The sequence below is a fragment of the Rhineura floridana genome, chromosome 9, assembly GCF_030035675.1.
Source record: "Rhineura floridana isolate rRhiFlo1 chromosome 9, rRhiFlo1.hap2, whole genome shotgun sequence".
Lineage (NCBI taxonomy): Eukaryota > Metazoa > Chordata > Lepidosauria > Squamata > Rhineuridae > Rhineura > Rhineura floridana.
The window spans coordinates 85940827-85951417 of NC_084488.1; the positions used below are offsets into that span (position 1 = coordinate 85940827).

General features: G+C 40.3%; 1 pseudogene; it reads right to left on the reverse strand.

Moving 5' to 3' along the window:
* Positions 1-499: 499 nt before the first annotated feature.
* On the reverse strand, positions 500-618 carry LOC133364627 (5S ribosomal RNA; annotated as a pseudogene).
* Positions 619-10591: the final 9973 nt, after the last annotated feature.

Consider the following 10591-nt stretch of genomic DNA (forward strand, 5'->3'; position numbering starts at 1 on the left):
AGGGGAAACCATGACTGTTAAAGTGGTATCATAGTGCTTTAATGTATAGTGTAGATATCGCCTTAGTTTGTGTTTACTGCTAGGATTGATATCCTGTGGGGTAAAAGCAGTTGATGGAGGGGGGAGTTTCAGGGGAAATGTGATTGGAAGGCAAAGGGTTAAGGACTTCCTTCCATCCTGTCCCATCTCTGATGAAAATCACCCATGCTGAAGGTGCTTTGCAAGGCTCCACTGGTGGGGATTTGTCTCATGCAGTTGGGATGTAACATGCTATATGTCCACATTTCAAATGCAACATGTAGATTCCAATACAGTAAAAACACTGAGTGGTGGTGGTAGTGATGTCATTTGCCTATTTCCAGATACTGGATTTTGTTGTTGTTGTTATATGCCTTCAAGTCGATTACGATTTATGGCAACTCTATGAATCTTTTGGATATATTCATAGGGTTTTCTTGGTAAGAGGTATGCAGAGGTGGTTTACCATTGCCTTCCTCTAAGCCTATGGCACCCAGTATTCCCAGGCAGTCTCCCATCCAAGTACTAACCAGGCCTGACCCTGCTTACCTTCCAAGATCAGACAAGATCGGGTGTGTTCAGGGTAGTATGGCAGTAGATATTGGATTTATACAATATTTTTTCTTCTTCTTTTGGATTCATACATTCTGAATATTGTATTCATGGAATGTCTTCTTTTTTGCCTCTCTCTCTCTATATATAAAGTGTGTGTGTGTTTGTTATCAGTTCCTTTCTGCCTTTGCATAGGATTCCATTTCCATTTCCTTTTGTTGCCGTTGGGCTTTTCTACCAGATTTAGTTTCAACCCATTGCCAGTTAAAGACTCTTGATTTCATTATACTGCTTTAAGAGTTTTTGGGTTAACTCTCAATAATGCACTCTTTCTCACAGAGTTTCCTCATTCTTATTGCATAGCCATACCTTGTGATTTGTACACAGCTAAAATAATCTTGATTGATCAGTGACCTTCACAAAATGAGATGTGCACAGTCCACCTAGCTACAAACCCAAAATGCGGCTGTATTTAGCTGGTGGAAGAGAGAGGCTGGAGTTAATATTCCTGCTCTATCAGTGTATCAAAGAGTAATTGTGTTTTCCTTATCTTTTGGCAGAACTCTCTCCAGTCTTTAATAAACTGAACAGCAGGGTGCTAATAAAAGAAACCACTTCTATCAATGTTTTTGTTGCACTTTCTTTTTTAAAGAATGTACTAATTTAGAACTCCAAATCCAGTGTCCTATCTGGTTGTGGGATTGAATTATATAAATTTATTAACATTGGGTTAGATCCAGTGGTGCCCTTTTATTTGTAAAAAAAGAGGCTTTCCATCCACAAAAGTGACTTTTATCCCATGGGGGCTCTCACAAATGGACTGGTGTTTTTTTTAACCAATCCCCTCCCCCCTGCACCCCCTTATCTCTTACATTGTTCTGTAAGGTCCCCAAGCCCTCTGGAGATGACGAATGCAGAGACCTGCAGAAGGAAAGCAAAATTAGCAAAAATTGCATTCCCCTTCCATTAGTGGGTGCTGGAACTGGAGCACCCTTTCCATGAACATGACACCACTCTCGGGATCTTTTGATCCAACCCATTACACATAAAATATAAAATTTAAGCTGGAACGACATTGCTTCACAGAAACTTCCAAGTACTAGATACAGTTGTTTAATTATTTTCTTGAGCTTCATTACCTGAAGATGACAAAGCCACAAGGAATCCCTTGCCTACTTGCTTTGTTGCTGAGTTTGGTATTAATTAATATCTGATCTTCTGACAAATACTGAGGACTTTAATATTTCAGGCAAGTTTACCATATTCATATGCACTTAAATGTGTGTTAGCAATAATGGTATTTATATTTGCTCATCGAGGGAATTATAAAGCCTTTTGTTTATAGATAGGTATGATGTTCCTTTGGGTGCCAATCAGAGAACAATGCAGCATTTGGTTATGCTGTGGGAAAGACTCGTTAGATGCATGAAAAGTTTATTGGCAATCCCCACATGCAGTCCTACAACCCTCCTTTCTAAAGCTGATTTAAGACTTCATTTAAGGAATCTTTGTTGTAATCTGCAGATGGTAAATGTCTATAGTCTTGTTCAATTAAGCAGATCACATCAGGTGCCTTCTGTTTTAACTTTTACACGCCTGCTGAAAACCTTTCTGTTTTGCCAGGCTTATGCAGGCAATTAAGAAGATGCTTTTTTTCCCCCAACAGTTGACCTTTGTTCTTTTAAAAATTCTACAATTGTTTTTAATGTGTTGTAATCCGCTTTGATGCTTTTAATGAAATATATAAATATTTTTATAAATAAATAAACGTGGCCCTATTCCTGTTCTCCATACATTCACTAGAAAGTTGGAATTGAACCTATGTGCATAAAAATGTACACATATAAGATCTTTCCCCACAATCATGGACACAGCTCCTTCCTCCATATTCACAGATACCATCACATCAGGAGAGATATTGGGTGGTATTCAATGCTCACTGAAGGCTCACTAAAGTTAATAGACATGATTGACTTAGATTCATTAGTTTCATAGGTGCACCCTGAGTAGGACTTAGCTGAATAAAATCCATTGTTACCAATGATGAAACTCCTTTTTGAAGTTTATCTGGTCCTCTCTTTTAAGATATCTGCCATATGAATGCTGAGAACTGATGGCAATGTTGTTACTTCTCTTGTCCGCTTAATCATTTCTGAGTCATTTGAGCCAGTGAGCATCTGCTTCTAGCTCTGCAACTCAAAGGTCGCTTTTCTAGGCTAAATCCCTTCACCCCACATTGAGACACACAGCTTGTGACAACTAGATGAAAGCATTTACTAAATATATTATTTTAGTACAGCAGAAGGCCCTGCTACACAGTGTTAAGATGAAATCAAGGTATTTTTGCATCTATCATCAAAGTTTTTGAATGAAGAGTTGTCAGAAAAAGGAGCAGTAATAATTTACCACTGTTGAATATTAGTGCTCCAGTAGGGTTTGCCTACTCTTTGGCAACTGTAGGAGAAGGCACTAAAGCAGGGGGTAAGAACCTATGGCCCTTCAGATGTTGTTTGATTACAAATGTCATCACCCCTGACCACTGGCCATACTGGGTGGGGCATATGGGAGTTGGAATCCAGCAATATCTGTAAGATTCCTCATCCCTGCACTAAAGATTGATGTAGCCACAACACACACATGCACACACACATGCACAAACATACACACTGAAATGAATGAGCTGTTCTGTGAAAAAATAACCACAGAGATGATGATCTGAGTTTTACTTACATGACAGAAAGAATTAATGTTGACATGGTATGTTCCAAGTATTCAGTGTTCAGAGTACTCCTCAAACATTAGCTTAGTAATTTTTGAAGAGACATGTAAAGCAAGAAAATATTATTCACATATTGCAGATGGGATCCAAAGGCTGAGTTCAAGAGATGGTAGTCCAAGAGGTACCTATGGTTACCTGAGCGACTTCATGGCTGGGAAGACTTGTGAACTGTGGAATTCCTAACTCAAAACTCACAGGATTATTCTTCAATACGTTTTCAGGGCTGGATGTAGGGGTGCCGGGCTTAGGTGGACAAATGTCACAGGCTATCTACACAACTATCCACCAAACAGTTGATACAATTACTATAAAAATACCATCTTCATTCAGGACTTGCCCTCAGGTCCTGCTTCAGAGTTTCCCATAGGCATCTGGTTGGCCACTGTGAGAACAGTATGCTCAACTAGATGGGCCTTTGGCCTGATGCAACAGGCTCTTCTTATGTTCCTATATTCTTATAAACCTTCATGACAAGCACTATTTTAATATTAGATTCATGGGAAAATTTGCAACAGCAGCAGTCAGTACCCATTCAAAAAATGTACATGGGAGTGACTAATCAGGTGCATGTGAGCACATTTACCATCTTGTAAACAAGATATTCAAAAGTTGAACAAATGGAAGGGGGCACTGCACTTGGGGCACCATTCACCAGCCCTGGTAGTTTTAGTGATGAACAGGAAAAAAAAGTGGTATTATATAAACCAGAATAATTCAGTTTATTGAACAGATGACTCTTGTTTATGACTAATAGTCACTTCCCTTCCTCAGTTGCCCATGTTGAGATCTGTTTTTGACCCAAATCGTACTGAGAGCTTTCTTTTCTTCATCCACTCAAATCTCCCAGTTCCTTTGTGGGACCACTTATTTTATGGATGACAGATTTCAACTTTCCCTAGGATGAAGTTATAAGGTTTTCTATGACCTTGTATTTATCTTTATTAAAATGTCTGTTCACTTAACAAGCCAGATAGTTAGATTAAATGAGAGGCACACATTATCTTTTCCCACTCTGCCAATCTCTGGCTTGTCCACAAAATCTTTTACAGAAGTAATTTTTAAATCTTTTTCCAGATCACTGCTATTTACTCTAGAGGGGGAAATTCTGCTGTATTTCTATAAACCTCCTTTCGAAGTTCTCTGATAACCTCTAAGCTTTTGTAATTGGTTGATAGACAGATACTGTCAGATTCACATGACAGCAGGGCACAGATATGTTTGTCACTGGGGAGAAATGTCTTGCTGATTATTAGACAAAATGAGATGCTTCTCATGGTTACAAGAATAAATTAAGATTAAACTCTTGTTTAAAATAAAGATAGATTTTTAGTTTTTCTCCATATGAATGTAATCAATGGCACAGTACTGGTATAGATTTGCCACAGGGAAATACCTTCATCTGTAGGCCAGTTTCTCACTGTTATGCATATGGAGAGTAACACAGTAGTCTGAGTTGTGTGTGCCAGTGTGTGTATTTACTTAAGAAACAGGCTTTTACCCTGCATTTAAATCACTGAGACTTAAGACTTAGCAAATAAGAAAAAGCTACTTCATTTATAGAAAAAACATAGTAGATAAGAAAGGCATACCTAGTTCTAACTAAGTTGGAAGCGCAATGCCCAAGACAAAGATGTCTCCTGTCTCCTCAGACAGTCGAAGAAGAAGACAAAGGAAGAAGGGCAGGTCAGCATATCAGTTTACAATGGAAAGAAATTAAGTAGAGAGCACATATAAAGGTAGATCACATCACACCAGTGTTGTTCGACCTACACTGGCTACCAGTTGTTTTCTGAGCCCAATTCAAGGTGTTGGTATTGACCTTTAAATCCCTACACGGTTCCGGCCCAGTTTATCTTACGGAGCGTCTTCAATGCCATCAATTATGCCGCCTGACAAGATCGGCCGCACAGGGCCTTCTCTCAATCCCGCCAACAAAAACAGCCAGATTGGCGGGTACTAGAGAGAGGGCATTCTCAGTGGCGGCCCCCACTCTTTGGAACTCCCTCCCACAAGATCTCTGGCACACCTCTTCCCTAAATGTGTTTCAGAAAGCCTTAAAGACCTGGCTCTTTCAGCAGGCCTTCGGGGTATCTGGGGAGGGTTAATTGTTATAACTGAAATGCCTCCTGCCCAGTTTTAATATTGTTGCTGCAGATGTGTTGTTTTTATGTTGTATTACTGTATTTTATCAACTGTATTTTAACAATTTTGTAAGTCGCCTAGAGTGGCCATTGGCCAGATAGGCGACGAAGAAATTAAATTTATTATTATTATTTATAGCAAGCTGGAGGGCCCTAACTCTATCTTCCTTCTAGAATGCAAACACAAGAACTCAAACAGGAGGTGCTCTTGCCACACCTCCAACACCCACAGGTAGCAAATGAGGGAGTAAGATGGTTATTTCCAAGATTGTAAACCTGTGTCTTGTCTGTACCACTTCAGACTTCATGTGGGTGCTAGTGTTTTCTTTTCTTTAGTTAACATTGGGGGTATTTTTGTATAAAAAAACATTCAGTCATGTGAGTTGTCACCTGCAATCTGAAATGGTACTGCCTAGGCCCATATTTACTACCTCATTTCCTGTGTGTGCAAAATCAGTCCTAGTTAAGCAAAAGTGAAGAATTTCATGTATTGGGTGTACTCTATCAGTATGCTCTACCAAGATTGATTGATTTATTAAAATTATATCCTGCCCCTTATCCCAGATGAGATAATGAGTTTAACCAAACACGTATAGTAGTCATGCAGTGTAATTCTACATGTGTCCTATATTATATAGCCACAAGAGTGGCTATATACTATAGTCATCATAGATTGATTCCGCCAATTGAAAATATCCCCCATGCCATTCTGCCACTTTCCATAAGCTCATTTCAAAACAAAACCTTACAAAAGTTATAGTCCTGCTTAACAACCTTCTACGTTTTCAGGGCATTACATAAAACAGTCAGAGAGAATCTAGAATTCAAAGTGTAAAAACAAGAGAAAGAAAATCCAGGCCCTGTTGGACTTCTTTCTGTCAGTGGTCTAATAATTTGTTGAAAATAATTAAAAATCAGCCATGTTTACAGAGTACCTATAACCCTATTACTGACCTTGCCCCATACTCTGACCTTTATCTTCTGCAGTTTAAACATTAAAAAATGCATGGCTGATTTTTAATTAATTTCAGAAATTTAACATTGGTGTCTATGATAGTGCAGGCATGCTCAGTAAGAACCAACTGTAAATGTTCTAAAAGCCAGACTAACAGCTGTCTGGCTTGGCTAATCAGGGGACCACACTCACATGAGACATTTATTCCACTTTATTTATCTATTTATTACATTTATACCCTGCCTTTCTTTTCATGATAGAACCCAAGGCGGCTTACATATGGTTCCCAGGCAGTCTCCCATTGAGGCACTGACCATACCTGACCCTGCTTAGCTTCAGTAGGGTGCTGGCCTCACGTGCCTTCAGACCATAGCCTGGAACTTTGACTTTAAAAAGTCATGGCTTCCCCAAAGAATCCCCAAATATCAGTTGGTTATATGTATGTTCTTAAATGGCAAGGGTTTTTTGCCTGTTAATGAATCTTTTATGCAGCCTATTTATTTCTTATGCAGCTGTTCCAATGTATAGTTAATGATGAATATATATTTTCTGATTTTGCTAATATTTTCCCACTTCATGTAATGTGTTGTATAACAATAGTCATTAGTGAATTCTTTTTAACTTCCTTTGCTTCTTCATCTTAAAGAAAAGCTTCAAAATGCTAGATAACTACGTAGGCAATTAGTATATATTTACTCCCTCAAACCACTGACAGGCAACCTCAATTTGTAAACAATGCTTAACTTTCCAAAAACTTCAAGGAGGAATTTCCTTGGAATTTACTATGCCATTTTGTCTTTCTGCCTGATGTGCTCCTGGATTCTTTGAATAAATGCCATTAGCAGTGTGCATTTTGACAAGATTAGTGCTGTCCATAGGCTGAGAGTACATCTGAGTCTTTAGGGGACTTTTTCTCATCTGGGGGGTAGGGAAGGACACTCTTGCACTCATACTAAATGGGTGTGCTGTCCAGTTCAGATTTGAATCAATGTGCTAATTCTCAGTCTATACACTGCCAAGTTTTATATGAATTTGTAAAACTAAGAAGTGGAGTGATTATCTAGAACACAAGGGTCTATAACAGCAGGTGGGGGGGTGAATGTCAGCCACAACAAATGTTGAACACACTTTTGTTATTGGGGAAGCTAAATGCTTATTACACTCTTGTATGCATAAAATAATGGTCCAAGCTACACCTAGATAATTTCTTTAAAAAATTGCATCTCACATTTAATCTATTCCTATAATTTAGTTGTGATATTCTTATGTATTATACCAAGGCTGAATAAGTGTGTAATTATCTGAAAGCAAGATTTTTATGCATGAAATAATTGCAGCGCTAAAGGCTGTCTTCACAATACAGGAATGGACAGATGAACTAATTGCCTTCCTATTTTACCCTTTTTACTTCATGAAACTTTCTTCACATATCTGTGAGCAGCTTAAAAGAGTTATGAACTCAGTCTTCTTCCTTGGTTTTTTTTGCATGGAGTCACTTTCCCTTTAGGAGTCATTGTGATATGAATTTCACAAGTGCTGGTAGTATAACACTGCTCAGTAAAAATTAGGAGCTAAATCCTGCGCATAGACTATAGCAGCTGCATCAAATGCATGGGAGGGGAGGCTTGGGGGGTGAGCCCTGGGTGTTTTACATCAGGCCATGTATCTCCTGCCTCTTGTCCCCCCTTTTTTTAAATTTCAAAAAATGTTTTCTCACACCACCATGCTCAGAGGCACATTACCAAATTCTTGCAAGCTACACAGCAAGTGGATTGGACTGTGAAAGACCAGCCCAAATTGTGTTTGCATTCTGACAAATTTGTAGGGCAGTACAATATCTCAGAGAGGAAGTCAGATCTCCTGCTCCCCTGCTGCATTCACTATAGCAGCCCAATTTCCCTGCTTTTTAAAGTTTGATAGAAATATCTGCTGGCAATAGGTACGTTCTTAAACTGCAAGGGTTTTGTTTTGTTTTGTTTTGCCTATTAGTGAATTTCTCTGCTTTTTAATCTGGGAGGTAGGACATGGGATCCTGTGCAAGTTTGCTGAGAATGGATTGATCATTTGCATGCTTATTGACTTCAATGGGATTTTCTCCCCTGCAATCATGCTTAGGATAGGTGAAACTGACCATGGGGAATGAGGAAAAGAGAGATGGATGGAGGGCTGGAGTGGTCAGAGGAGGAAGAAGGGAGGAGAAAGGGGAGTAGAAGGAGGGGAGGGGAAGGAGGGGAGGAAGGGTGGGTTGTATTTTTTTTGCCTATTTGTGAATTTCTCTGCTTTTTAATCCAGGAGGTAAGAAATGGGATCCTATGGAAATTTGCTGACAATGGACTGATAATTTGCATGCTTATTGAGTTCAATGGGATTTACTCCCCTGCAATCATGCTTAGGATAGGTGAAACTGTCCATGGTAGAGGAGAAGGGGAGGGAGGAGGGAGAAAGGGCTGGAGTGGACAGGGGGGAGGAAGAAGGAAGAGGGGGAAGAGAGGAAGTAGGGAGGAGGATTGGGGAGAGGAGAGAGGGAAGGGGAGAGGAATGGGCAAGGGAGGGGAAGGAGAGGAGAAAGAGGGGAGAGAGGTTGAGGGGAGAGAGGTTGAGGGGAGAGTGGAGGGGAAGGGGAGAGGGAGGGGAATGGTAGGTCTGATCATTTGCATGCTTATTGAGTTCAATGGGATTTACTCTCCTGCAATCATGCTTAAAATGGGTGAAACTGATCACGGGGAGGAGAACAAGGGGAGGGAGGGAGGGAGGAGGAAGGGAGGGAGGGGAGAGGAAGAGGGAAGGGGAGAGGAAAAGGGGAGGGGAAGGAGAGGGAGGGGTGGAACAGGAGGGATGAGATAGAATGGAGGAGGAGGGAGGGGAGGTTTGATCATTTTCATGCTTATTCAGTTCAATGGGATTTATTCCTGTGCAATAATGCTTAGAATAGGTGGAACTGATAGGGGGAGGAGGTGGGATGGAAAGGGAAGGGGGAGGGAAGGGGAGGGGGAGGGTGGAAGGGGGAGGGACAGGCAGGAGGGGAGGAGGAGGGGGAGTTGAAGGAGGAGGGGGAGACTGGGTAGGTGTTCAGTGGGCAGAGGGAAATCTCTTTTTCTTTCCAAAAGGAAACCATTATTAACAATATCACTATTTTTCAAGTTTCCCCCACCTTTTTATTCTACAACAGACACATGTAGTCTCCCACCCAAATTTAAACCAAACCTGTCATTGGCCACATCCACACCAGACACTTATTCCACTTTAAAGAGTCATGGCTTTCCCCAAAGAATCCTGGGAACAGTATTTTGTGAAGGATGCTGACAGTTGTCAGTACATACCCTATTCCCCTCACAGAGTTACAATTACCAGAAGAGGGTCTGACTGTTAAACCACTCTGGCCACTGAAACTCTGTCAGGGGAATAGGAGTCTCCTGACAACTCTCAGCAACCTTCACAAATGACACTTCCCAGGATTCTTTGGGGGAAACTGACTGTTTAAAGTGGAAAAATGTCTGGTGTGGGTGTGCCCCCTTGATTAGCCAAGCCAGACAGCTGTTAGTCCGGCTTTTAGAATACTGACAGTTGATTCTTACTGAGCATGCCTATGCTATCATAGGCTCCAATGTTAAAACTCATAAATTAATTAAAAATCAGCCACACATTTTTTTTTAATTTTTAAATTGCTGAAGATGAAGGTCAGAGTATAGGGCAAGGTCAGTAACAGGTACTCTGTGAACATGGTTGATTTTTAATTAATTTCAACAAATTATGAGACCACTGACAGAAAAAAGTCCAAAAGGTGTCTGGATTTTGCTCATGTTTTACACTTTGAACTCAATTCTCTCTAAGTGTTTTGTGTATTGCCATGAAAGCTTAGAGGGTTGTTAAGCAAGCATTTCTGAGTTCAGGACTATACGTTTATAAGATTTTGTTTTGAAATGAGTTTATGGGAAGCGGCAGAATGGCATGGGGGTATTTTCAATTTAATATGGTGGAATGTGAAAAATTCATGCTGGCCATAGGATACAGCCACTGTTGTGGCTGTATAATCAGAGCTTGGAAAAGTTACTTTTTTGAACTACAACTCCCATCAGCCCCAGCCAGCATGGCCACTGGATTGGGCTGATGGGAGTTGTAGTTCAAAAAAGTAACTTTTCCAAGCTC